Source organism: Cryptomeria japonica, chromosome 4 (genome assembly GCF_030272615.1).
Source record: "Cryptomeria japonica chromosome 4, Sugi_1.0, whole genome shotgun sequence".
Taxonomy (NCBI): Eukaryota; Viridiplantae; Streptophyta; class Pinopsida; order Cupressales; family Cupressaceae; genus Cryptomeria; species Cryptomeria japonica.
Window position 1 is genome coordinate 406,182,496 of NC_081408.1, and position 27,815 is coordinate 406,210,310.

A 27,815-nucleotide genomic window follows, 5' to 3' on the forward strand; every position below is an offset into this window, starting at 1 on the left:
TCAATCATTATGATGAAGTGCAATGATCTGTATCAAAATATGCTCAAGATCCTTGTAGAACTTTCACATGTCTTCAAGTTTTCTCTGGATATGTGGCTTGTGAAGAATCAACCAAGAACATGGCACCACAAGATACATGATTACACCACATTGTATTTTATCTTCCACATGGTCTAGTATCAAGGATGGTGAAAAAGAGAAGTTATGCCCATTAATGTTGAACGCTTGGCACAAAAATCATCTTGTGAGCTCCAAGAGTGAAGGAAAAAAGAAACTTGATCTTCACCATTCAGTTAGCAAGGCTAACAAAATGCATCTGTGTATGCTCTCATAGTGAAGCTTCATCAATTGGTGCAAAATTTTTAGGTCACCACCATAAGAAACCCACAACCATCTCCTCGTGACCAATAATATCAATTATAGTAATGTACAATATCATTCATTTAATAACTTTACCACTATAACCAATTGATTGATTAGAAAATGAATGGTGGAGTTATATATATGAGTAAATATTTAATAATAAAATGGATAAATGATAATTAATTCTTGTGTAAACATAATATAAATGAAATGCTGACGAACACAAAAAAATGCGTACCTTGATTTGGTCTAAAGCTCACACATGTAGTTTTATTAGAAGCACCAATGAAACAATCAATGAAGACTTTATCAAGAATCAACCACGAATTTCAAAAATTCAAGGGATTTGTAATGCCCGCCAAAATACCCTAGAGAAATATGCTAACTAACATGCTAATAGAGAATTAAAAAAAATAAAAATCACTTAATGCAACATATTCAACTAACTTCTCATATGAATTTAACATTCATTTACATGATATATACATATATTTCATGAACATAAACATAAAAGCACTATACGCAAGAGGATATATACACAACTCTATAATTTAACTTCCCTAGGGTATCTCAACGTCATTACTTACAACCTCACCAAGATCATATCCTTATAAGCATAACACCATATTTACTACCATGATCCAATGCATTATAACTCATCTAACCTTTCTTTTTTCATGCATAAATAAGATACCTCACTATTCTATTTATCATGAATACACTAACTCATTTGAGGTCAAAATCCGATGAAATTTTGTGATGAAAATGAATTAATTTATTGTTTCATCAGGTACCTTTCAATTTAATGTGAGATTTTCATTTTTTTTAAAATTGGTCCCCGACTTTCATCGAAATTTCGATGAACAAGAATGCTCATCGATAGTCCAATGATATTTCGATGAACGCTTAAAGTCAACCTTAATTTGTGGTCAACCGATAGGTATATAGTTCGATGCCCTAGCCGACTATTCTAATATGTTTAATTACAGACCTATTTGATTATTCCAATTGGCACTTGAGGTTGACATAATATTGTGATTAATCCAAACATTCCTTTACAGCCACTTGACAAGGAATTTTTGTTGTTGTTTTAGTCTCTGATTTGAAGGCCACTGTCAAACTGTCCCAAAAACAGTGACAATTACAGTTTGGAAGCTTTCTTTTGTTAAGTGCAGTTGTCTCTCACTTTGTATTCATTTGAAAGAACCCATGACTATTATCACAAATGTACTATTACTTACTGTATGGAGTTGTCTGATAATGACGAACAAATGAGGACTATTTAGGTTTGTCCTCACGGTAAACTTTAAAAGTCTGATTTTTTCCAAATTTCGGATTCTCCTATTGTTTATAGGCATTAAGGACCTTTTGAATGTCGCCTCAAGTGCATGTAGACATCCATAAAAGTACCTTGAGTCCCCTTGTGATCCATGTGGAAGGTGAACAATTGTAATGAGTATATAAAAGTTTGTGAGTCTGATCCTTGATAGTAAGTTCACAAACTTGATGGGGTGTTGTTACAAAACAAAAGCATAGTGGAAAAGGTTGCATTACAAGGTTTAATGTCACTGCTCCTAGAGTCTGATCCATGTCTCTAAAGTCTTAATCCAAATTTTATAGTCCTTATCAACTAGGTGCATTGACATCATGAATGGATGTGTAAAGCAACATGTTTGAAGCATGGTTTCATTGTTCCCTACTGTCCTATTGATCAAGAGTATTGTTCCTTTGAAGAACATGTTGTTCCTTTGTTCAAGCCTTGTATCCATGAAGTTGGCCTTGTTATGTGTTAAATCCTGATGAGACATTGTACCAAGAAGACCTTGTGGGGTGGGTTTCCTAATTGGAGCCTTGTTTCGAAAATTTATCTAAATATTCAAGCTTGGTAACAAAAAATCATGTCAGATTATATTAGTGTGGAACAAAATGAAGAAACACTTGCTAGATTGTGGGCTAGATTGAAAAGAAAGGGTGATGGGAAATGTTATTGTCCTTGCAATAATTGCAAGGGCTTATAGACGAGAAGACTTTTAATCACAACAGTTGAGAAACATTGTAGGTAGAATGCTCACATTGAAAAGGGGCATGATTATCGTCCATTGGTAAGTTGTTCATTATATGTCTTTATATTGATTGAATTTGTAAATGTTTATATCATTTTAACATTTTATATATATATATATAAAATCACTTGATCTTGAACATGGTTTATTTGTGTCGATCATTATTATAAAGGTGGGGCGCCCTAGGGCACATGATATGGATTATCATGTCCCAGAGAATGTGGATTTGCAAGCGGAGGAACATGGAGCTGTGAATATCGAAGATGAAGTTAATGATCCCATGGAAGAAGATGCTAATGCACTAGAAAATAGAGTTGAAGATGATGGTACAAATACATTGATCCATGACATATTTGAAGGCATACGCGCCCCTTTATGAAGGCTCCCAAACTCTTCTCTATGATGTATTGTTGTTGGTGAACTTGAAGGTTATGAATGGTTTATCCAACATAGCAATCTCACGGATGTTAAGGTATGTCATATATGTCATCTTTTTTCATCTATTTTTGTTGTTAGTTCATCACTACTAAATAAAGGATGAAATATGTATCATTAATGTTCATTATATTAACAAATTATTTTTGTTGTTGTAGATTGATAGGTGAATGTTTGTTACCACCATCAAATATTTTACCTCGCTCATACCGAGATTTATCTGTCATTATGAAAGATATTGGAATGGAGTATCAAGCAATAGATGCATGTCTCAATGATCATATTATATATCATAAACAACATGAATTTTCAATAGAATTCCCGAAATGTCATATCAGTAGATATCGAATAGATCAACTAACAAAAAGGGTGCCTCGCGAGGTTCTTCGTTATATTCCCATTATTCCACGTATGCAACGATTATTTAGGTGTGAAAGATTAGCGCAATTTATGGATTACCGTGTACGGAATAGAAGTGGAGATAACATTCTTCGAATGCTTGCAGATGGTTCTGCATTTAGGGACAGAGGAAAAATGACCACACTTTAAAGAAAAACCTCATAATCTTAGACTTTCATTGGCAGCAGATGGTGTCGATCCATTTGGAGAGATGAGATCTAATTGTTGCAACTTTTGCATTTTTGACACAACTTTGCCAACTTTGACCATATCCTTCTTGGATGTTTCCAACATGACAAAAATGGACTCAATATAATCAATTACAACATTTTTAATCCTTTAATGAACATTTTGACCTTAGTTGACCCTATTAGGTCTCTTGGTAGAAAATGGCTCTTCAAGCCTTACAATTGAGTTGTTTTTTTATATCAATGGACTTTATGACCTTACAAATCATGTATGAAAATTACAAAAAAGCAAAAAAAAGTACTTTGACCTCATAAGGTATCTTTATGCTTGGGTGCCTATGCACCATTTTATTATTTTTTTTTTTCGTAAGTTTATTGGGTTAATTTCAATAATGTTTTTAATATTCTTGGTGCAGTCGGATGATCGGGGAAAGGCACCAACAGTAGAGGAGAGCATCCATAGGGAGGTGCAATCACTATTATGTGATGATGATATCGCATATTCCGCAAACCCTTTGGATATGATAAGGAAGACCCCAAAAAATGCAATGAATAAATCCTTCTGTTATCATTCATGGTGCCTCAAACAGATGAGATAAGAGAAAGGGTTAAAATATTGACTAAGAGAGCACGAAACTTGCAAGTAAGCTGTCATGAGATCTTTAATTATAACATAAGTTCATTCATGGTTTTATATTTTGTACTCTTTTATGTCATGAACTATAATATGTGTTGTTTTTATAGGATTTTTTGCGTCCTCATGATGCTACTAGCCATGATCAAGGTACTGTGGGTGTTGCCCGGGGAGTAGGGGTTGGTACAAGTGTCAATCTTGATCTTCTTGCATATACATTACATCATTAAACCCCATCATCCACACTTATATTGTCGACTAAAATGTCGGCAACACATAGCATGCATACATTGGGTAGTGCACCCTCTGGCAGCGAACACATGCCAGAACATGCGTTAGGAAATGTACCTGTGGATGCAGAGGCCACTAGTACTAGTGATGTTTTAGCAACATTTCTTGGATCTTCCCGTATTACTAGTATGGGAACGTTTCTGGTCACATTTGTGGTGACCGAGGATTTCGTTCCCATAAAGATAGAGAAGGTCCCAGGTACTTTAAAATGTTTTAATTATTATTATATATAATCCGATTGAAATTTACTTATTGATCACTCTTTTTAGAGTAATGATCTCATGATATTTTTGGTAGGAAATGATGTTTTTTATAAACATCTAAATGATATTACATTGGAGATCTTCGGGCCCACCATATGTACATGATGGAATGCCCAAAATGAAGATTTAAAAGATGAGCTTATTAATCGTTTAGTTGCGTTGTTCGGTAATAACACATTCAACCGAACCAAGGTCCTTAAGAAAGCTAGTACCTATCTAAAGTATGTGAGGGACCAATATAGGTCACATTTAGAGAAGAACAAAAAGTACGAGCATCCTCCCATGATTCCGGAGAGGGAGTGGAAGGACCTAGTGTCAGATGGAAAGGAGAAGGCTGAAAAGAAAAAAAGGAAAGACACCACCGAACCAAGGAAGGTATGTGATACTATCAACAATGTAATTATATATTGATTACTCTTTCTTTTTACACAATCTAACATATTTCAAACTTTTCATAGGTTGTCTGACACAACGAAGGCAACAAAGGCAAGAGTAGAAAAACATGGGCAACACAAACCTCCCTCTGGTGGTTATATGAAATTAGCCGCACAAATTGTAAGTATCAATAAATGAAATATTGCATCCAAATAATAAATTGAAAATAATTTTGGTTTTATCACACCATAGAAGAAAAAATCATGATCTTATGCAAAAATGCAGAGCTCTGAATTCAAGAGAGTGCCTGCAAAAGAGGACTTGAAGATTGCCTTCCAATAAGGCTATGGAGCCGTGGCTAAACGTCTAAGACTCTTGATTGGGCAAACACAAGCTTCCATTGCATTCGACATGCAGGTAAATAAACCCAATGAAGTTTATTTAAAACTAAATACTTGTGCAATTTATTCAATATTAATTTCCACCATAAAGTAATTATGTGCCTATTTGTTTTAAATAGGTAAGCAATATAATACTGCACATGACATTGGAAAGTATCTTGGTGAGGGTGGAGCACAACCTGCAGATGAAGTTCATGGCCATGTGCGTCCCGATACTGGATGTATTCATATGCTATACAGAACGCATTATAGATTAATACAATTAAACATCTTTAATTGCATTTTGTGTATTAATTAATGTAACCTTTCATGTTTCAACTTTAGAGCATGTAGAGCGTGATCAACATGTTGAGCATGATTGGGCTAGACAAGATCAGGAACATGATGTGGACCCGTCGGGTAAATAGGACTGCTCTAATGTTCTTTTAAAAATATTTAATTGTAATTGGTGTATTAATTAATGTAACCTTTCGTGCTTCAACTCCAAAGGATTTAGAGGGTGTTCAACATGTTGAGCATGAGGCTATAAGACAAGATCGGGAACATGATGTGGCCCCATCAGGTAAAGAGAACCACTCTAATGTTCATTTAATTAATGAAATACTTGTAACAATAATAATAAAACATATAAATTTAACATTTCTTTGTTATTGCAGCAGACCCCCCTTGCAACGGCCTCCACGTCGTGAGTACACGACTATGCATACATTAAGATCATGAGAAGAGGGTAGAACAAATGATTTAGAAAATGATACTCCACTTCTTTATTTAGCCGCAAAAAAGAAACAAAAAAAAAGTGATTGTAATCATATTATGACAACCATATTTTTGATAATATGTAAAAACTGAAACAGTGAATGCTATATGCTAATGAATGAATGTGAATATGTTAATGAATGAATATTATATGTTATTAATGGATGAATGAATGGGTGTTATATGTTATTAATGGATGAATGCATGAATTCTATATGTTATTAATGGATGAATGAATGATTAATGTTATATGATTGGGTATAGGGAATTGAGAGTGATGTGAGGGTGGAGGGGCCAAATGAGCTTCTACCTTGACGTGGTTGGCCATGTTAAGTAGAGAATATTAAACTATTCTCGAAACAAAGAGAAAATCAATAACGTAATGCACTTTTCAATATTTCATTATGCTGCACTTTTAAGCTTTTACTTTTTAGCACATCTCATATGTTACCTTGGATGACAACTTTTGCAAGGGATTCCAGTTGGCATAATATTTCCAATTGAGAGATTATTCCATATGGAGGGGCTAAGGGTGGCATTGGTTGTTCCCCAAGGAATTTAAGCCTTAGAGAATTAGAGTGACTTACTCGTGTCTTTACTTAGAAGATAAATGACTTGATTGGTGTCCAGACAGATGTTCCAGCTCTTGATATGGGTACTAATCCGCAGGTATTTTCATGGTTTTATGCCCTCTTTTTTAATGGAATATAACCTGATTTATTCTATCTGATTACTCTTGTGTAACTGAATGAGGTTGTCTTAAGTGTTTGTATTATCAATATACTCATAAAGTTTACGTGACACAGACAATGGCCTGGATATTATAAGATGAATACTCAAAATTCCATGGCTACTCACCTACAATTCTAACGAGAAAACCTGCTGTGAGTATAATGAACTCGGCTTGAAGCACCAACAATTTGAGTATACCAATTAGGATTTATATAATTTCTAGATTTTCACAAGACTTTTTTATTTGGGTAGGATTTAGGCGGATCCCTTGGCAGAGATGCTGCAACTGGTAGAGGTGTTGTGTTTGCAACAGAGGCTCTGTTGACAGAGTACGGGATGAGTATATCAGATCAATGTTTTGTTGTCTAGGTAAGGATATTTTTCTTCATGCCATGGCTTTGTTTACTAAAGAGCCTTGCCCCTTTGTGTGACTAACTAGGGTATGGGTAAGATTTGTAACTGTAGACATATAAAAATGACCACTTTCTTAAGTGAATATTTAATATTCATTTTAAACTCATTCCTCTATTTAATTAAATGGATTATTTGATTAAATAAATTACTCAAATATATTTAATTAAGTTCACCTAAGCCTTTCATAGCCTTTTAATTAAATAAATCACTTTATTTAATTAATTCCCCTTTCTCCCCTTTTAATTAAATTTACATTTAATTAAATTGATTCTTGCAAATAAATAAATCTAATTTATTTATTTTAATCCCCTCACTTGTATTTATGCAAGTTGCATCTATTTTTTTTGAAATAAAGTAATTTATTTTAATTAAAATTCCCCTCCATCAACTTGCAAAATCCTACATCTCCCACTTGCCTCTCTAAACCCCCTTCTAGATTCTTCTAATCACTTCTAAATTAACCTAATCCATCTCTTAAATATTCTTGTGTGAGCTTGAATTTCTTCCTCAGAATGTTACCTGCAATAAGTTAGTTTCACAAAATACAAATGGAAATGCATATAGGAAATCCAAAATCCACCAATAAAACTACATGAAATACATACTAAAATAAAACATTATTTTACCTTCATGGCTCATATCTCATTGTGTCCTAACTCCACCGTTCCTTGTTGCAGGTGGTGTGCTCTCAGACAATGCATTGTTGGCTTCCAAGATGGCATATGAAGAATGGACTGATAACTTGTATTTAACTGACACTATGATATGCAAATGCTACATGATTATGCTAAAATGATTATGCTAAAATGCTATATGATATTTGCTATTACTATTTGCTATTTGCTTCAAAAACTCACAGATGCATATGATCAATTTTCAAGACTAACTTGAAGATTCTTGAAGATTAACTCTCTCAACTAAAGCTCTTGATTTTATAGACTTTGAGAGGATAAGATGATGTGGCTCAGATCAACGGTCCTGATCAGATCTGCAAATTTGGATGGCTATGAGCAAAGGTGAAGGTTGAGAGAAAGGGGGAAGGGGAAGACAAGTGTCACTCATCTCACCTTAACTAGGTTGTTGACTGAGAGAATCTAGGGATGGTTGGAGGAAATTTAGGCATGAGAGGACAAGTGGACTCAAGTCCTTCCTAAGATGTAGGGGGTGTTGGAGAGAATATAGGAAATGGTTATGAAATATGTGTACGTACACAATTTTCATTAAATGTGGAGGTTGGAGATAAATGATGAATTAATATTTAAGAAATATTAATTTCCTTAGCCACATCTTTGATGAGTTGGCAAAGGGAAGATGAAGTGGAGATGGAGGGTGAGTTGGATAAGGGATTAAATAATTTAGGAAATTATTTAATATTTGAGACTATAGGATAGGAGAATAATATTGAATATTTAATTGTTTGGAGAAGATAATTAAATATTAGATATTTAATTAACTTGGTTAAAAGGAATAATTAAATATTAGATATTTAATTAATTAGAAGAATAGGATAATTAAATATTAGATATTTAATTAATTAGAGGAATAAAATAGATGAATTAATTAATAAAATATTAATTAATAGAAAGACATGAAAATGAATTAAATAAATTAATATTTTCAAATTAACTATTTAATAGAAGAATAATTATTAAATAAATATAAAATATTTATTTAATTGCTCATAGCCAATTTTATGTGTATACATTTTGCCCCTCTTTGAAATAATGTCGAGACAACATTGTTTCACAGATTAAATCAAGTCTCGGTAATGCCTGATAGAGATTGAAAATCTTGATTGTGTGCCCCCTCAGGAGATTGATCGTGAAATTGTCGAAAATTCTGGTTTGAACGATTAATCTCATGATAATAAAAATTTAGTCAATTAAATTCATTTGGAAAAAACAAATTAAATTGCCCCATTGAAATTAATTACTCTTCAAAATAGTAAATATAAAATTAACCAAGGCTAATTTTAACTTCATTATTATCCTTGTCAGCTTTTTGCTTGAAAATATTCTTGCTGAGGTGGTGAAATGGTGATTCTGGTGGAGTGTCATCGATTTGAGCGAGTTCGGCGTTAGCAGCGACCTGTTGAGTATGGGTATTCGGTATGTATCTTATCCTGAGCCTTGTTTTCAAGTTTTAATTCAAAGTTTCATGTTTTTAGGCACTTTTTTGGATTTTTAAAAAAATTTTGACATTATTTTAGCGCTTTTGCAGTTTGTTTTAGCTCATATGCAACTAGGTTTAGCGCAAATGCTTAGATTAGCGCATATGCTCTGTATGTTAGCGCTTATGTTCAAGTTGTTAGAGCATATGCATAGGGTAGCGCAAATGCGTTGTTTGTTAGCGCATATGCCCAGAAAGGTAGTGCTTTTGCATGGATTAGTGTTTATGCCTATAGTTTTAGCACTTTTGTTAAAAAGGATAACGCATATGCACTAAGTTAGTGCATTTGCATTTAGTTTTAGTGCATTTGTTGTAGTTTGGAGCAAATGCTCAATAGGATAGCGCTTTTGCTTAAATTGATATTTTTGATAAGTGAAAAAGCTAAAAATCACTTTGATAAGTAGATTTAACATGTTCAATACACATTGATGATGAAATAGGGTTTTTATTTAGCGATTTCGTGATTACGTGATTGATAGATAGCTTTGATTAGCTTTATTGATAGATTTGTTGATTGATCGCTTGATTGATAGATAGCTTTGATTAGCTTGATTGATAGATAACTTTGATTAGCTTGATTGATAGATAGTTTTGATGAGCTTGATTGATAGATAGCTTTGATTAGCTTGATTTGATCGATTGAGTAGCTCTAAGAAACCGATTTAGTTTCTGATGTAAGAGCTTATTTGAGTAAACTTTGTGTTTGATAAAAAAATCATGATTGATAGGTTTTAAAATGTTTTGACAGCGTAAGTTGCTTCAATTTGATTTGATGATTCAATTTGATTTGATAGATAGATTTCATGATTCAATTTGATTTAATAGATAGATTTGATGATTCAGTTATTTTGATAGATATATTTGATGATTCATTTGTTTTGATTGATTTCTCTTGACAAAATAGGAGAAACTTGATGTTCTCCAATGTCGGGAGAAATTACCCGTAGTGCGTCATTTAGTTCCGGAGTTGACCTAGGCTGAGATTAGACACATAGATGCCTGTGGTTTACGCTATTTGTTATATATGCTTGAGATTACACATAACAGAGGTTTGTTGACAACATTCCCCAAGAGATGGCACAACGAGCATAACACTTTCCACCTTCCGATGGGTGAGATTAGTGTGACTTTGGAGGATGTCTACAGGATTCTGCATATCCCAATGACTGGCGAGCTAGTGCAATATGATTATCAGGATCGGGTTGGGATAGAGGCTTGCAGAGTTGTGTTTGTTGATGAGAGCATTGGTAGAGGAGAGATCTGATGGGCTGATATGGTGATGTATTACAAGGCTCTTCCTGTTGCTCTTGCTAGTTTGATTAGAGGATTTATATGTCCTGATAGGAGATCACGAGGTTTTTCCGTTGGATGGGATGAGATTCTCCTTAGTATGATTCAACATCGTACGCGATATGCATGGGTGTTTTCATGCTGGCACACTTATATCATGATCTTCATCAAGTAGTGTATGATGAGAGTGTGAGTTTATCTACTGGATGCACTTTATTGCAGATCTGGTGCTAGGAGCACATTGTTGTTACTCGGCCTATCCATCACATAGTTCGTGGAGAGAGGCAACCATATGTATATTTCTATGCAGGTATCCTTACTTAGCATAAGCTGGGTAAGATGGAGTATTGGCGTTGGGTGCTTGATTCATTGGACAACATCACTTGGAGACCATATCTTGATTATGAGCCATGGATGGATGACGCACAAACATTACCATGTATTATGCAGAGTAGATATCTCATTGGTCAGACACCGTTTATTGTTGAGCAACAATTGATTGGTCAGATTTTGAGATAGTTTGGTATCATCCAGCCTATGCCTACGGGTGTGACGATATATGCTCAGTGTTATAGAGATAAATGAGATTGGGGACCGTCGTTGTCATTTGAGATTGCTTGTGTAGAGTTTGATGCTACTCCGAGAGTGGCTTATATGAGATTACACATTCTTGATTCTGGGGTTACTGCAGAGTATGCTCAGTATATTCTAGCTCATCCATTTCCTCGCATTACTGATCCAACAGATCCTCCTCCCAACTCAGGAGATGATAAGGATGACTTAGATGATCTAGTTTCTAGGAGATGCAGATGGAGACGAGAGCTTAGAGCTTCTCATGAGGTTGGGGGAGGTGGAGATGATGGTGGGGATATAGGAGGTGGTGGTAGGAGACCTGGATGGAGGGGAGGTCGATTGAGAGTCCGTGGAGGACCATTTGTACTGGCTGGCAGGATTAAGAAACCACATCCTATGGGTGGGAGAGATGTTGGACAGATTGGGAGAGAGCATGGCAGGACTGGTATGAGATCACCGAGAGGGTTGCCATTGACAGGAGGCAGGGTGACTGGACTGGATGGGGGTTGTGGGAGAGACATTGATTTCAAACAGATTCAACCAGATCCTCAAGTTATTGCAGTGCATGGTGGAGATGATGAGGATCCTGAGGATCATGTTCCCCTAATTAGACGACGGGTGTAGAGAGTTGCTCAGACCGAGATCTAGCAGTTAGATAGGTTGGTGGTTAGGGGATTGGGATTCATGCACCAAAACAGGATCCACTAGAGCAGGTTGCACTAGTGCATGATATGCCAGATGTGGTTATACTAGATCATGATGTGCCAGGGCAGGATACTATTGATAGTCTGAGAGCACAGATTGATCAGCTTCGAGCACAGGTACAGACTCTTATTACTGAGCGGGATAGAGCTGTTAGGAGACAACAGGATACTCAGGTTCTTCTTGATCATATTCAGCAGGTTGGATCAGGTACTCTCTTGGCGGATACCGTTAGAGCACTAGTTTGGGCTGGGAAGGAGACTTCCCACTAGCGACGACGATATGAGGAGGTAGTTACAGAGAGCCAGAGAGTAGGTAGTTATCATACCACTATGCTGATGGATACTAGCAGTGGTGGGGTCATGGGATACTCAGGGTCTTCTTGATCATATTCAGCAGGTTGGATCAGGTACTCTCTTGGCGGATACCGTTAGAGCACTAGTTCGGGCTGGGAAGGAGACTTCCCACTGGCGACGACGATATGAGGAGGTAGTTGCAGTGAGCCAGAGAGTAGGTAGTTATCATACCACTATGCTGATGGATACTAGCAGTGGTGGGGTCATGGGACCTCCTCAGAGGAGTGGGGAGCATGGGAGATAGGCATCTGGAGGATCTTCTCGCCCACAGCCACAGAGATGGACAAAGTCAGGTGGTAGTGGTACAGGACAACCTTGACTTGATTTGTATTTGATGAGGCATTTATATTGTTTATCTGATATCATTGTATACTTGACTTTTTATTATTTTATGATGATCTATATGTAGATATGGACTCTATATGATGATGATGATTTATATGCATGTTACTCTATGTGATGATGTTGCTTTATGCTTTGATGATCTATATGCTTTGATTATATGGATGCAATGATTATATGGATGGTGATATGATCTTTGCTTTTTATTATGATGATAATTTATATTATGATGCAATGATAAATGCTTTTGTTTGATTTTTATTGATCTTGGATGCAAATGAAAATGATTTCTAACTTAAATGATGCAAATGTAATGATCTATATGGAATGCAAATGAACGATTGATTTGCTTTTGATTTATGATTATATAAATGCAAATGATCTTATATGAAATATTTTTGAGTTTTTATGTAATGTTTATGATGATTATGAATCTAAGTGCAAAGATGCAACTAAATGATCATTATAAAATGATAATGCAAATAATAATGATGATACACTACATGATAAATGAAATGCACGCTATTAAATGCAAACTATTGCAATGATAAAATGCAACTAAATGAAATGAATGATGATTAAAATGACTCTAAGAAATGAATGCACCTATAATGATTAAATGCAAATTATTTTTGTTTGTCCAAGTATACTTAATCTTTATTTATGACCGTTGATCTGTTTAATGAAATGATATGCTTATAATGCAGCTGACAAATGAATGCTTATAATGCAGATGAATAACGAGCTAATGAAATGATCTAACTAAAAATGATACTGCCAGTCTTCATATGCTATCTTGTAACAGTGCTTGATTTCATCATTGAGCTTTAAAATGTTGTAAGAAAATACAAGCAACTTGACATAATGATTCAAGATGACCTGAGTATTCCTTACATGGATTTTGATATAGCAAGTTAATACAAGCAGCTTGATATAATGGATCAAGTTGACCTGAGTATTGCTTGCAAAACAGACAAGGAGTATCTACTTTCATGCATGACTTGGAACGTCCTCCTTGATCTTTTGCTAATCATATCCTGAGACAAGTTCATACCATAGTAAGAGATAAACCACAAACAACAATCAAAGAAAATAATCATGCCCCATCATAGCTTCTCTAGTCATGAACATCCTTGAGTTGCATAGAGTACATGATTAGCAATAAAAATCAAGATATAAACATTGAACCTTGTATGTCATTCACATGTTCTAATGGTCATTAACTGATATAATCATCTTAATGAATGATCTTTGATAATACTTTATAGCTTGCTGGTTGATTCTTCATTTTCTAAGTTTGACGATTCCGTTGTTATGAACTGCCTTGATTTTCATTGCTTTGTTGCTTTTTATCTGTTTCAAAACCCTAGATGTTTTTGGATTTTCTAAGTTTTTCAAATGTTTTTGGATTTTAAAGATTCAAAAGATCACCTTAGCAAAAGGAATTAGGATTTTGCCCCCAGTGGAAACAAAAATTTATTATGGATGCATGAATTGATCAAGATCCAAACCATGGCGAGATACAAATGCAGATTGATCGATACTGATAAAATCTAAGATAGTGACTACGACAAGTATGTCAAAGATTGGTTAACTGTTGGTAAGCTGCATATTTCTTGCTAAATGTTTCAGAGCAATGGATGTGAAAGATGTTTTGGATAAGCTAGCGATAGATAGCAATGATAGATGTGATAGGATGGAGTGGATAGGTGCGCAAAGCGATCTCATAGATGGAGGAACTCACTTTTTTAGATAGTGTCTGTTTACCAGGTTTTCACCATCTAAATTTATTGCATTTTTTGGATTTTATATGCTTTTTATTGATTTTTTCAGGACTTTATATGCTTTTTATTGATTTTTTTGGGACTTTATATCTCAAGCATAGAATTTCTTAAGATGGATAGAATTGATAGGTTCATCAAACCAATCACCTTCAGGAGTAGATAATTTGTATGCTCCTGATCCATATGTTGCTACTATGACAAAAGGTCCTAGCCAATTTGGTTCAAATTTTCCCTTCTTTTCTCGGTCTTGCTGATTTCTTGGATTCTCCCTTAGAATTATATCTCGAATCTGGAAAATATGCGGCTTGACTCTATGGTTATAGCTTCTTGCCATTCTTTGTTGGTATACTTTCAAATGTTCTGTTGCATTTTGGTGACGTTCCTGAATCAGTTCTAGTTCTTGGAGTCGAGAGACTCGTTGTTCTTCTTCTAGTATAAGACCGTGCAAGGATACACTTAGAGAAGGTATCTCTACTTCTATAGGTAATATAGCTTTTGATCCATAGACCAAACAATATGGAGTTGCCCCTATTGGAGTGCGGACGCTAGTTCGGTATGCCCAAAGAACAGGATTTAGTTGAATGTGCTAGTCTTTCCCAACTTCATTTACTGTTTTCTTCAAGATTTTCAAGATAGTTTTGTTTGTTGCCTCAGCTTGACCATTTCCCTATGGATAATATGGAGTAGAGAACCTATGTTGGATATGAAACTGTTCACATAGTTCTTTCACATCTTGATTTTTGAATGGCCTTCCATTATCAGTGATAATGGTCATAGGAACTCCATTGCGATAGATTATGTAATTCAAGATAAATGATGACATTTGTTTTCCTATCACTGTTGTTAAAGGCACTGCTTCAATCCACTTAGTAAAATATTCAGTAGCTATCAAAATGAACTTATGTCCATTAGAAGATGAGGGATTGATCTTTCCTACCAAATCAAGGCCCCACTGTGAAAATGGCCATGATCTCGTCATAGGATATAACTCTTGTGTTGGTGCATGGATTAGATTTCTATGGATTTGACATTGTTTACATTTTCTAGCATAGGTGAATGAATCTCTTTCCATAGTAGGCCAAAAGTAACCCATACGGATAAGTTTCTTAGCCAATGTTAAACCACTTGAGTGTGTACCGCAAATACCCGCATGAATGTCATCAAGAACTCTCTCAGATTCATCTTTTTTTCAAGACATCTCAACAATGTACCATCTAGACCACACCTATATAGGATATCAACAATAATGGTATAGCGAGAGGACTGATGGATAAATTTTCTTCATTGATTATGAGATAAATCTAGAGGAAGGATATGATCTTTCAAATATTGGTAGGTTTGACCGTATAAGGATTCACCGGTTCCTGATATATGGAAAATTCGATAGGTATGCTGGGATTGGATGGTAGGGGTTAAGATATCTTCCACGGGAAATTCGTAACGCTGTTGATTCTCTTTATTTTGCAAGAGAGATGCTATTGTAGCCATCGCATCTGCTGCTTTATTCTCATTTCTCGGAATCTGGGTGAATGTGATTTCTTTAAAGTGTCTTTTAAATTCCTCTATCAGCTGTTTGTATGGCATAAGCTTAACATTCTTTGTTTGATATTCATCATTTATTTGATTTATGACAAGTTGTGAATCACCATAGACATGTAGTTCTTTGATATTCCATTCAATGGCCATTTTAAGCCCTATAGCCAATGCTTCATACTTTGTAGTATTATTGGTGCATGGAAATCGCAGTCTATACGATTTCGGAATTGTGTGTCCTTGAGGTGTGATGAAAAAGATTCCTGCACCTGATCCATATTGAGTATAAGAACCATCAAAGTACAATTCCCATAAGTTTGTACTTACTGTGCAGAGGCATGTTATTGTGTAGAGGTGCATCAGCCAATTAATCAGCGATGACTTGTCCCTTGATAGCTTTCCGGTCAACATATTCTATGTCAAATTCACTCAGTATCATAACCTATTTGGCTAGTGTCCCTATCAACGTTGACTTTCTCAATAGATATTTGAGAGGATTTATCAATGCTATTAGTTTTACATAATGAATCAACATATAATGTCGTAGCTTCTAGGTTGTAAATACAACTGCTAGACATATCTTTTCAATTGAGGAATAATTTAACTCATAGCCAACAAGTGTTCTGCTGATATAATTAAATGCTCTTTCTTTTCCTTCATCATCATGTTGACCTAGGAGAGCACCTAATGATACACTTGTTGCTGAGACATAGAGTAACAATGGTTTCCCCTTGGTTGGCGATATCAATACTGGAGGACTCATAAGATATTATTTTATTTTCAAGAAAGCTTCTTCACATTTTGTATCCCATTTGAATGGAGCATTTTTATGTAAAAGATGGGTAAATGGAAGACATCTATCGGCCAATTGAGAAACAAATCTCCTGATTGATTGCAACCTTCCTTGTAAAGATCGCAATTGACTTATGTTCTTGGGTGACTCCATCTCCATGATAGCTTTAACTTTTCCAGGATCTACTTCGATTCCACGAGCTGATATCCAAGGAGCTTTCCAGAGGTTACTCCAAATGCACATTTCTTTGGATTTAATCTCAATTGACATCTTTCCAGCCTGTCAAAAATCTTGCTTAAAATGTTCAAATGTTCTTTTCTTGTGTGAGATTTTGCAAGTATGTCATCGACATAATATTCCATGAATGTATGCATCATGTCATGAAAAATTGTCATCATAGCCCTTTGATAAGTCACTCGTGCATTGCTAAGCCCAAATGGCATAACATTCCAGCAGTACGTTCCCCATGCACAGGTGAAAGCTATCTTCTCTTGATCTTCAGGTGCGATTCTTATTTGATTATATCCTGAGAAGCCATCCATTAATGAAAACATCTCATGGCCTGCTAATAAGTCCACTATGATATCAATGTTTGGTAACGAGATATCATCTTTTGGACATGCTTTATTCAGATCTCTAAAATCTGTACAGACTCTTATGCTTTTGTCTGGCTTTGATACTGGTACGATACTTGAGACCCATTCTGGATAAGCAACTGGTCTTATGAAACCCACTTCTAATAGTTTCTTGAGCTCGGTTTTGACAAGGAGAGCAATATGCAGATGCATCTTTCTTAGTTTATGCTTAATAGGTTTTGCTTTTAAATCCACATTAAGATGATGCATGATAAGATCTGGATTAAGTCCTGGCATATCTGCATAAGACCAAGCAAAATTTATTTGTCTTTGCTTAAAGAATTCCATGTACTCTTTCCTCTCTCTTTCTGATAATGAGGTAGCAAAATGAAGTATTTTAGGATCTTTTGATGTATCAATGTTTACTGCTTCTGTTGGTTCTATTAGGATAGCAGATCTCTCTTGAAAATATGCAAGAAAAATGTCAAACTTTCCATCTTCTGGTGCCTCTAGGAGGTTTTCACCATCAGATACGCCCTTTGTTTTCTCTTTCGATTGATCTAATATTGCCATGAAATGGTTTTCAACAATATGTCTCTTTCCTTGTTTTATTTCACTTTTGTGACTGGAAAGTTTGGCATTCTCCTGGCTATGAGAAACATCACTTGATTCTGCAATGGAAGATGTCTTAGGATGGATAGGTTCAACAATGTTAAGGTACACGGCTAAGTCATGATCATTGGAAAAGACATTTAGTTCGGGGTTGTCTAAATTATCCCAATCAATTAGTTCAGGATGTAGAAGGGGTAAATCATAATCACTGTCATCATTAGGTGTTTCAATGTTCATGACATAATGATCATAGCTTGGCGTAGAATAGGTATTGTCATAGATTAAATGTTTTTGAGAATTGTCTTTCTCAAGAGTTTCCGAATTAGTCTTAACAAGATTAATATAGCATTTTGTAGTTCACACTCAAGTGGTCCTTCAACTGACGTTTGTCCCTTAAACGAATGGATTATATCCATGCACACATCTTTGATACTGCAAATTCCTTCTTGATTGACCTCGTTTGCATTTTGGAGTTGACATATTTGTGCACATGATGAAGTAGATTCTTTTAATAGATTTTGTCTCCTTTCAAACTCAACTTCTTCTGGACTAATAGTTAGTCCAACTTGACTATCTCTTAGCTATTCCATGGTTCTTCCATATCTGATCCGTGTTTGTGTATCCTGTGGCATTGCTTCTCTATCTTTGTCATTTCCTTTCCTTTTTGCATACGTCTCTTTTCTCTGGATTTTGAGTTTTTTTTGCCTTCTTTCTAACTTCATCTTTTGTTTTGTTATAGACAAGTCTTCTTTCGTGATAGCTACTTGATCTTCATTATGTTCTTTACTTGATGTAGTGGATAAGACATCTGGACTCCATTCGTATTCATTGGAGTCTATTTCTGAATACTGATCCAAGATTACTCCACTATACCATATTGGAATGTCGTATGGTGCAAAGAGTTCTATGATTTCTGCCATCTCTATTTTTACTGCTTCTGGAATATCTTGTGAAGATTTTGCCTTTGTTTGTATTTTCAGAATTTGTTGACAGGATTTTTCTTCACCTTGGATGATGATCTCCTTTTCTTTCTTTTCATGTTCTTCTTGCTTCTTTTGTTTATTGGTTACTGTTTTGGCCGCTTGATGTAGCTTTTCTTGCCAATTTTCTTCTTTAGAAACTGATTTCTTTCTCCATTTTTGCTGTTGATGATTATGTTGCTTTTGATTAGACTTCAGATATCCTAGCCCGGATTTATCTTCTGTGGATTGTGAGTGTGGACAAATAGGTTCTGAAATACCTTGATGTTGCTTACCAATTGGTCCTTTTCCTTCATATCCCATCTTTTGCATGATTTCATATCCTTTTCCATATTGTTTTATGGGAATATTGACTTCTGTTGCTGTTGCTATAGTTTTGTCTTCATCTTTGTATAACCAACCAAGAATGTCTTTATCTTCATTTTCCTCTTCAAGAGTTCCAGCACTAACAAAGGTTCCTTTAAACATATGTTTTGATTTTCCTGATGCCTTTAATTGAATGTCTGTAGGTTTCCCATATGACTTAGGGGAAAGTGGAAAATTTTGCAAAGAATACTTTCCCATTCCTTCATCATTTAACTTGAGCTTTTCTTCAAAAGTTTCCCATAACTTTGCTTGAATTTCTTTGGTAGGATATACTGATTCTCTGTTATGTGGAACTCTTATATCTTGTGTTGGCTTCGAATTATTGCAATATTGACTAGAATCTACAATTATAGTGATTTCTTTTCCTTCATGAGGAAATTTTACACATTGATAATATGTAGAAGGAACTACTTGCATCTTGTGAATCCATGGTCTTCCCAGAAGAATATTGTAGGAGAGGTTCAAATCTAAAACTTGACACAATGTATCATTTTCCACAGTTTCTATCTTTATTGGTAGCACAACACTCCCTTTAGAAGAACGTTCTGCTTCATCATAAGCCTTGATGGTTATTTTCTTTTTCGGGTCTACTGCATTCTCTGAATATCCCAAAGCTTTTATCAAACTTAATGCACACATGTTTAATCCATCTCCTCCATCTATGAGCACACGTTTGACACGAGTTTTATTTATGGAGACTTCAACATGTAAGGGAGCATTGTGAGGATGTTTCAAGGATGCGTCATCATTTTCAGAAAATGATAAGAAATGAGGAGTTATGAGGTGTCCTACCATATTTTGGAACTGATCTATATCCAAATCTTTTGAAACCCTTGTTTCCACTAAAGCTTTCTCCAAAATGTCCTTATGCATAGGTGAAATCTTGAGAAGTTCCACAATTGATATTTAAGCAGGTATTCGTTGTAATTGCTCTACTAAATTGTATTGTTGTGGATTGGGTGTTGGATCTTTTTCTGCACCTGGAAAGGTATCCTTTGCTTTGCTTCTCGTGATAACATTGATTGGTTCTGAAGATGAATTTTCGTTAACAATAATCACATTCACTACATCATCGTATGTATAATTGTAATTCACCTTCGTTTTTCCTTTGTCATCTTTTAATTGGGACGATTCGCCTTTGTCATAATTTGGGAGTGGAGTTTTGAAAGCCAAGTGTGATTCATTCGTTTTATGGCTATCCACTGTAATGGTTCCATTATCGATTAGATCTTGGATAAGGTGTTTCAATCTCTGACAATCATTTGTTAGGTGTCCTTTATTTCGATGATAGTTGCAAAAATGATTGTCATTCCACCAATTGGGCTTGACTGGTGGTTCATAATTTCTTGTTTCTGGCAAAACAATCAATTTATTAGCAAGTAAAGTTTTTAGAGCCGATTCTAAAGATTCTCCAATGTTTGTGAATTTTCTTCGAGGATTGGAGAAAAAGGACTTAGCTTTGTTGTTTTTTGGATTGTTATTGCTTGGGTTTTGACTTGATAGATTGAAAATTGGTTGTTGTTGTTTTGTATTACTATTATCGTCATTCCCTTCATTGTTGGCATTCCTATTCTTTGACTAGAACTTGGGTTTGTCATTAGTGTTGTTGTTGTTGTTGTTGTTGTATGAATTATTGTAAAGTTTTAGTTCTCCTTTCTTTACCATTGTGTTCTCTATTTTTAGTCCATTCTTGATCATTTTGGCAAAAGAGGGAGGACATTGCATCCTTAGTCGATAACTCATTTCACTGATAAGATTATCAATGAATATGTCCATTTTTTCTTGATCAGGTACATCTCGGGGATACCTATTAAACATGTGTTTCCATCGTTGTAAGAAAATCATAAAGGATTCACCATTCTTTTGTTTAACATTGCAAAGATCTAGCATTGTTATTTCATTCCTTATATTGTAGGAATATTGTGAAATAAACCTATTTACAAGTTCTTCAAAGGATTTGATTCCAGATGGTAATCTTGAAAACCACTCCATTGATTGTCCATTTAAACTCCTAGGGCATAAGGTAAGTTTTATCGTGAGCAAATTCCATGCTCATAGTACAAAACTCCCTAATGTGATCTTGAGGATCAGACCTTCCATTGTATTTGTCATATTTAGGAATCTCGCAATGTTGCGGAAATGGTATCATATTTAGATTTTTATCAAAAAGATATGGGCATATATCTTCTAATGAATATTTCTTGGAGCTTGTCCCATTTTGCATGTCTTGTATTTGTTGTTGAAGAGTTTGTATTTGTTGAGTAAGGTTTGATAAGGGATTATCTACATAGTTTCTTCTTGCTTCTTCATGAGTCTTTTTGTCACTATGCTCTTTTATTTTATCATCCCTTTCTTTCCTTGTTTCTCCGTTACTTTCTTTGTTTATGTCCTTGTTATTTGGATCATCTGTGTTTTGGGTGTTACTTGTCTCTACATCTTGTTTCAATCTTTCCATGTTAAAGTCTTGTGGTAGTTTAGCTCCAGATTTTGCCAACATCAAGAGATATTTTTCTTTTTGTTTTGCCAACAATTTTTCCATTAGCCTATCAAATTTGAAATCTTGCTCAAGGTCTCTAATGGTGCTATTGACTGCTTCTTCATCAACAACGGTAAATCCAAAAGTGTGGAATATAGGAGTATCTTCTTCCTCCATTTGTTGTTGTTTTCTAAGTTGCTCGTGTTGGGCTCTAGTCCAAACTGGCATGTGATTATTTCAAAGTTGTTGAAATTCCCAAAGGACAAAGTCAATAGGTGATTATTGGTTTAGGAAGATATGCTTTGTTGATCTTACCACTATTGTTTTTTCATTGGGATAAAGTGTCTCTTTGTTGAAAGGCACGTCTTTGTAGAGTTTCACTGTCAAATTTTGTACCGCAGTCACGTAAGTAGTGATGAAAACGGTGTAAGAATGTCATATGTTTCAATAAGATCTTGCGATTGATATACAAGAATCTTATCCTTTTCTGAGTAGCTTTATAACTGGGTTTTCTTTTCTTAAGGTGATACTTAAAAGTCATATAAGCATTTGACAATTCACAAGTTTGTTGGATTCCAAAGTTGGTGCAATTTTGGTTTTGATATAACCTAGGTTCAAAATAGGAAAGATATATCCAAGATTAGGAACCTAGTATAGATTTGATCAAGCTTCGTGATAGAGGATTTGATTATCTTGATGAGAAACTTGACAAAGATGTTGATTTTTGCACTTAAGATGGTTGAATCGATAGCTTGTTAAATGTTGATGTTTATAGAACCTTTTGAGTATAACTTGTTGGATTAGTAACCTAGTTGTTTGAGCTAGTTTGAAAAGTATGTGATGGTTTAGAGACAAACCTACTTCAAGAATTATTTTGATATTGATGTTTTGACACTTTGATTTTGGTCTGGTGTTTCAAGTGTTGAAAAGCTTTTGTATTACCCTTTTGATCAAACTTTTTCAGAAATTTGTTGGATTTTTGCTCCCTTGTAGATGATAATTTTCTTCAATTTTTGACCATTTGGAATATGTTACAGACATAGAAGACACAATGTTTAATAAACAAAATGCACAAGCAAGTACAATCCCTATGGCAGGCTGAGACAATAGTTGTTGAATCTCACGTGGAGTTTCCCCCAAGGCTACGCTATTCATAGTGGATATTTAGATGCTTGACCCCACTGGCTCCACCCTTGGCACTCACTTCTTCGGGGTAGCCAAGCACTAGTTTCCATGAAATCTCGCCATGGCAAACTTTATATCTCTACTAGGAACTGTATGTATGTGAGCCATTTTAGAGGTCTGACCTCCTGCGCCAACAACTAGAAGGATTTTGGCAACTAGTACAAGTGGTTTTTAGTAAAGGCTTCTGGTAATGTGGCCATACATACGACACTTTTAGCTCTATAAATACAGAAGGTTCCTAGCCTATAGAGGTTATGCTCCATAGGGTTTATGGGGAAACATAGTGTCGGTATGAACTTATTAGCACATGTTGTTTGGGAATTTCGTCACAAACATGATTTATTTATAGTGGATTGGGAGGACTCGGTATTAGCCCATTTCCACTTTAGGTCATTCCCCTCTCACTGGCCCACTCAAGGCAGCTTGAGAAGGCAGGCCCTCTAAAAGGATTTAATTGCTTGAAAGTAAAGAAAGCGTAAAAGAGTGGGTTTGGCTTTTTGGTCATCGAATTAAGGGGAGAGCATATACCTACCACTTTTGAGACACGGAATACAAGTGTTCTTTTTATCATTTCCAAAGCAATTATTGGCTAATTCCTATTTGGAGATGTTGCTCCAACAAGCATGGTGTTCATTTTAGCCCTTTTAAAAGTCTATGTGCAACTATTTTAGAGAAAATACCAAAAATGCAAGTTGCATGCTGTCAATTCATCCTCTTAGTTAAACTAGATGAACAAGATATGATATATTACTTCCCAAATGAAGACTTTTAATTAACTAGATGAGGAAATGCATAAAATTTGCCTTAAATGCCATCCTGCACACGCATGTTAGTAATCTAAAAAATCTGATTTCTTAGACATTTGGACCTACAAGAAAATTTTGTTAGTTTTATAAATAGAAGCGCTAACCTAACATATGCGCTATCTTTCTGTTCAAAAGCGCTAACCTGCAGATCAAAAACGCTAACTTAGACTACAAAAGCGCTGCTCCGTGGATACATAAGTGCAATTTCTTTGACATATTCACTAACCTAAGACACAAATGCGTGAACCTGTGATGCAAATGTGTAGAATTTAAGACAAAAGCGCTAACCTACATGACATATGCGCTAACCTATGATGCAAATGTGCAGTTTTTTAGACAAAAGCGTTAACCTACATGACATATGCGCTAACATATGATGCAAATGTGCTAACCTATCGAACAAAAGCACTATCAGAATTCACACATGTGTGAATCTGCATTACAAATGCGTTAACTTTACTTTTGTGAGATTTTTAAAAGTATATGCGAAGTCTATGAGCCCCACGGTGGGCGCCAAAATGTGTGAGCTTGAATTTCTTCCTTAGAATGTTACCTGCAATAAGTTAGTTTCACAAAATACAAATGGAAATGCATACAGGAAATCCAAAATCCACCAATGAAACTACATGAAATACATACTAAAATAAAACATTATTTTACCTTCATGGCTTATGTCTCATTGTGTCCTAACTCCACTGTTCCTGGTTGCAGGTGGTGTGCTCTCAGACAATGCATTGTTGGCTTCGAAGATGACATATGAAGAATGGACTGATAACTTGTAGTTAACTGACACTATGATATGCAAATGCTACATGATTATGCTAAAATGATATGCTAAAATGCTATATAATATTTTCTATTACTATTTGCTATTTGCTTCAAAAACTCACGGATGCATATGATCAATTTTGAAGACTAACTTGAAGATTCTTGAAGATTAACTCTCTCAACTAAAGCTCTTGATTTTATAGACTTTGAGAGGATAAGATGATGTGGCTCAGATCAACGGTCCTGATCAGATCTGCAAATTTGGATGGCTATGAGCAAAGGTGAAGGTTGAGAGAAAGGGGGAAGGAGAAGACAAGTGCCACTCATCTCACCTTGACTAGGTTGTTGACTGAGAGAATCTAGGGATGGTTGGAGGAAATTTAGGCATGAGAGGACAAGTGGACTCAAGTCCTTCCTAAGATGTAGGGGGTGTTGGAGAGAATATAGGAAATGGTTATGAAATATGTGTACGTACACAATTTTCATTAAATGTGGAGGTTGGAGATAAATGATGAATTAATATTTAAGAAATATTAATTTCCTTAGCCACATCTTTGATGAGTTGGCAAAGGGAAGATGAAGTGGAGATGGAGGGTGAGTTGGATAAGGGATTAAATAATTTAGGAAATTATTTAATATTTGAGACTATAGGATAGGAGAATAATATTGAATATTTAATTGTTTGGAGAAGATAATTAAATATTAGATATTTAATTAACTTGGTTAAAAGGAATAATTAAATATTAGATATTTAATTAATTAGAAGAATAGGATAATTAAATATTAGATATTTAATTAATTAGAGGAATAAAATAGATGAATTAATTAATAAAATATTAATTAATAGAAAGACATGAAAATGAATTAAATAAATTAATATTTTCAAATTAACTATTTAATAGAAGAATAATTATTAAATAAATATAAAATATTTATTTAATTGCTCATAGCCAATTTTTATGTGTATACAATTGTCACATCCCTAGGCAAAGGGAAGTCACTTCTCAAACCCTCAAAGTCTTTGAAAACCATTAAAGGCTTTATGTCCTCAACAAGTTAACCTTTAACGTCTTCCTAACCATTAATGGTTAACTCAACCTTCTTATATGATTAGAGACTTTCTCTCTAACTCAACCTTCATCTAACCCAAGGGTCTCATCAAGCATTCGTGGCTTTAACCTTGGTCATCCCTTTAACCCTTCCACAAGAGTTTATCCTTTGGGTAAAAGCTTTATTCAATGGATAACCCTAACCTAACCTTAACGCTTACATCCTAAGGTAACCATCATGTCTTCTCAAGCATTTAATGCTTCTTACGTCTCCTCTCAAGCATACTCTTATTGACAATTGTCACCATTTCATTGGTGAGAATTGTAAACATGGATTGATAACTTTCAATCCTGGCCCTTGTTAAGATTATCCAATCTTGACCATCCATTGCCTTATTTTTCCTATAAATAGAGCTCTCATTCTCTCATTTTCATATCCAAGTCTTTAGTATAAAACTTTTAGATATTTTACTAAGTATCAAAGTTTCATGCATCTAATCCAGAATCATTTTTTAATCAAGCAATTAGTCTCTCTTTGAATAAAAATAATCTTAATAAGCATTTTAAGAAGCATTTCCATTATCATAGCATACTCATATTAGACAAGTATATCATGTTTTTGATTAAGGTAAAAACAGGTTTTGAAGGGGCCCCGAAACCCTTTACATTGCGATATTAACAGAAAAAGCAACAAGAGGCAAAAAGGAACAGTCCACCGAAAAGCCAGCAGAAAACCAAAGAAAACCAGCAAAAGCCCCTCAAAGCCAATAAAACCGGCCAGACCCAAGAAGATAAACTAATTGATTTTTTTCGAGGCATTATCCAGGGTGTTGCTAATCCCATGCAGTTCTTTGATGTTGTCCCTGAGATTTGGGAGATCTATAGCAGAAGTAGCCACAACTTTCTTGACACTCGCCCTAGTCCTCTTGGCAGCACCACCAACCGGAGTTGCACCACCACTGCTAATCTGGATAGTCTCATCATCCATTTCAAGTTCCACTACTGGCTTAGGAGAGCTGGTATGATTGAAGACCTTGGCAATATCCTCTAAATTTTTAGTGATAGCTGACAGGATATTCGGGATAATACCCATCAAATTTTTCATGGCCTCTCTCCCATCTTCCAGCGATTTAACCTTCTCCTTCATATCATGCTTCCATTTTATCTACTCCCTGTCATCCTCCTTCATTTCATCTGTGTTTTTCCCCTTTTTTTCCAAGTTCTTCAAGAGATCATAGGTCCATATGTCATATTCTAGTCTCGCCTCGATAAGTTTTTTGAGGTTATCTAGGAATAACCCGTTATTTTCCTTGTCCTCGCTTGAACTTTCTTTAGTCATATTCTTCTCAGGTTCCTTGTTCCTTTCCCTCTCGAAATTCGCATCAATATCTTCATTATCCTTGAAATCCACATCCTCCATAGGATGGCTGTTGTCCTTGACAGGGCATTCACTGTGATAGGGCTTTCATTGCCAGACTCATAATCACCGCTTTCCTCCTCGATACCCACCTCCTCATCTTTCCATCTATCATCACCATTAGAATCATCCGTCTCCATTTCATTGCCTTCTTTTTCAGTTTCCTCAGTTTCCATCCCAGGGGCATTCTTTCTTTTTTGTTAGAAAATGCCTTCTCCTTGCCAGAATCGCCTCCCTCCATCTTTCTCTTCCTCGGGGAGGCAGATAACCTCTTGTTTTCCAGCAGGGCGAGGGTTTTGTAGTGCTCATAGATGAGCAACAAGAGCCCACAATGGAGAACCAGACTAGAGGGATTCTTATTGTGTTTATTGAGGGACCTGGAAAGGGACCTAAGAAGGTAGTAGGGCAGGGAGACCTTTTTGTCGTGTCTGAAATGGTTTAAAAGAATGAAGTGGTAGGTGTGGGCCCTGGAGAAACGGCCCTCAACCGTGATATATTCCATTATAGCGTTCAAAACTCATCCCTAGATTTTCTTGATATTAGCAGCTTCATAGTAACCTCTTGTGGCTTTGCCAATTCTTTCCCTCTCTTTTTTCTTCCGTAGAAACAGATTAACCGCGTTGTTGGAGACTTGGAGGTCTCTGAAAAAATTAAGCCCAGTATGGGGCATGCCAGTCATAGTAGCTATGAGGCACGCATCTAGCTTGAACTTAACTCCATAGATT